This window comes from Oncorhynchus keta, chromosome 19 (assembly GCF_023373465.1).
Source record: "Oncorhynchus keta strain PuntledgeMale-10-30-2019 chromosome 19, Oket_V2, whole genome shotgun sequence".
NCBI lineage: Eukaryota > Metazoa > Chordata > Actinopteri > Salmoniformes > Salmonidae > Oncorhynchus > Oncorhynchus keta.
The window spans coordinates 17,576,592-17,579,579 of NC_068439.1; the positions used below are offsets into that span (position 1 = coordinate 17,576,592).

The 2,988-nt window shown below is 40.6% G+C and overlaps 1 protein-coding gene across 1 annotated transcript in view; it reads right to left on the reverse strand.

Moving 5' to 3' along the window:
* Positions 1-2,988, reverse strand: part of LOC118397957 (DNA-binding protein SATB1-like) — a 39,640-nt gene extending 36,652 nt beyond the window's left edge. Inside the window, exon 1 of the mRNA XM_052469898.1 lies at positions 2,408-2,988. The gene's annotated coding sequence lies outside the window, so the exon portion shown is untranslated. The remainder of the gene's footprint in view (positions 1-2,407) is intronic.

A 2,988-nucleotide genomic window follows, 5' to 3' on the forward strand; every position in this document is an offset into this window, starting at 1 on the left:
GGAATGGCCAGTGCAGTTTGGATGCTGGAATTACATTAGAGTGGATGAATGTGCGCAGGTAACCTACAAAATACTTTTGAATTAATCAGATTAAAACATTGTGACTAGTTGTGACTGGTTATACGTTTTAGAAGTTAAATGACAAATATTCAGGCAATATTGAAGCATTAAGTTTGAGGTCAAGGAATAGCCGCTTGGACTAGAAAGGAGGCAGAATGTGCATTAAGCTTTTCTGAATAACTGAGCCTGCTGGGCGCATAGAACGACTTGGGAGAATGATGATCATCAACAGACAGCGCATCAGTATCAGAAGTAACATACAGCCAGACTGTCCTGTGCCTTTCTAGACCTTATAATCTGTCGAGAGTAGACCCACAACTGATCCAAATGGAAGGACAAGGAAGTGAAACCGGGTTACTAGCGTGAAAGGCAAACACCCTATGCATCGTGCCCACTTGGTAGGAATTGTATCAAGGCTCATATAGCCAGGATTGTGATAGTATAATGGTTTTGGAATGACAGTCACAGGGACCAGGGTTTGAGTCCCCATCAGGGTACCCTGCTCTCTCTCTCTCGCTTCTCCTTAATTTTTGAAGATATGTATTTGGTGCGGCCGGGTAGCCTAGTGGTTAGAGCGTTGGACTAGTAACTAGAATGTTGCAAGTTCAAACCCCCGAACTGACAAGGTACTAATCTGTTGTTCTGCCCCTGAACACTGCCACTGTTCCGAGGCCGTCATTGGAAATAAGAATTGGTTCTTAACTGACTTGCATAGTTAAATAAAGGTTAATAAAAATATAAACTTTTCAACTATATACGTTTCTCTCTCTTTGAGTCAACTACTCACCACATTTTATGCACTGCAGTTCTAGCTAGCTGTACATTTTGCTTTCAGTACTAGTTTAGTTATCTGATCCTTCGATTGGGTGGACAACATGTCAGTTCATGCTGCAAGAGCTTTGATAGGTTGGAGGACATCCTCCGGAAATTGTCATAATTACTTGGTAAGTATATGGAAGGGGTTGAGAACCATGAGCCTCCTAGGTTTGGTATTAAAGTCAATGTACCCAGAGGAGGACCGAAGCTAGTGGCTACATCATGGTGGTACCCTACAGAGTGCTGCTGAGGCTACTGTAGTCCATTGCAAAGCAGTGTTGTAATCAATTGACATGTGACTATATTTAGTATAGTTTTATCTAAAAAGGATAACTTTTTTATGTTTGACAATTTTTATGTTTATGAAATTCACTGAGGAGGATGGTGTTTGGGGAAAAACATTGAAAATGACTGTTTCAGCATGCATTTCATATTTTATAGAGCCGATAGGCTATATATCTTACCTTCAAAGTTTTTGCTTCATGCTGACTACTAGCATCTATTAAGTTGCAATGTCCAACTTAAAGTATTTAGTAAATTAGTATTGTAGTGACACAATTCATTCGGATGGCTATAGCAAAAAACATTTTCACAAATGATTATTTGGATTCCCATGATTCGATTGACCGCGATTTAAGTAACCGAACCCCGACTACTACAATGGCGAAGGACATCATTCATTCAATTAGGTAAAAATACTTGTTTCATATTAATTAAATAAATCACTATTTAATTTTGTACTATTTTTTGAAATGTGAAGAGGAGAATCCTTTATACAGTAAATGCCATTTGTATGAGAGCTGCGTGTCTTGACAGTTTTTTCATGCGAAATGACGCATCAGCTATTCCTCTACGTTCATGTGGATTTATATTGAAAATTGGTGCAGATTTTAATTATATTATGTGTGGTATGATTGCTAGTTAACCCATTGCAGATCTGGACAAACTATCCACATATCACTATTGTCAATATGGATAGAGGGCAGGATAGAGTTGACTGTATAGTAAGTGGGCAGAAAAGCATAGTGCATAAGAGAAGTACCAAAACATGCAGATGTGCAGATGAGGAAATTGCTATATTGAAGTAATTAAATAGTATAACCTGCAAAATGGGGAATGTAAACCAGGGAAAAAAGTGCACTGTAACAAATAATACAAAAATCACACAATCCTCCCCAAACCAACAAAAAAATATTTTGACAAACCTTCTTTGGACGACCACCCAGCCCAGTAAATGCCGATCTGTCTCTATTGACATCGGACTTTGTGACAGTGGCATATCAAGACAACAGAAGCCGACCGGACAAAAGCACTCTACAAAACGCCCTGTCACACTCATTGTGGGGAAAGTTTTAGAGGCAAACGTTGTCAGTCCTCATTATTGCGCGTCGTCCATTATTGTAGATTGACTAGTTGTGAATTTCAACAACAACAAAACCTCCACAATCTCAGTTATATTTATCTCAGGTACCGGTTCATCCACAAAAACGTTCTGTTTTTTTTAAATCGAAGTAGGCTAAATCAGACAAACCTGACATCCGCCGCTGGTTTCTTGTCTCTTGAGACTCCGAGATGCCGTTAGTAAAATAGTACAGTTCCTTGTGTTATTTTCTGTGTCAGTGTGTGAACAACATCTCACTTTCGCCTTCACTCGGTCTATCGTGTCAATATTAGCTGTGTAGCAACATGCCCCGTAGTCTCTGACTGGCTGCGTTTTTCGGACCTCTTCAACGGAATGAAACGAGCCTATAGGCCTATAGGTGGTCTATTCCGAAATCTCAGTCAAAGCATCCACAGTGACGGCCACTGTTCCCGGGATGACGATACAGACCAGCTGGTAGGCTACAGGGATCCAGTAGAGAAACGGATTAAGCGAACAATACACCGCGAGTGCCATTAGTCTGTCTGTGAAGCAACTATCTCTTCTTCAGTTGTCTATTGGTTGCAACAAACACGCGCGGACAAGCGTGCGCACGCGCTCCATACTTCCCTCTCCTCTCCTCTCCCATGGATCTACCGGTCACCGAGTTTCTCTGGGCGTTATTAGACTACACGTTTATAGAGTACTAATAGGTAGCCTATGTAAACCAAATGTAACTGTGAGCATGTGGA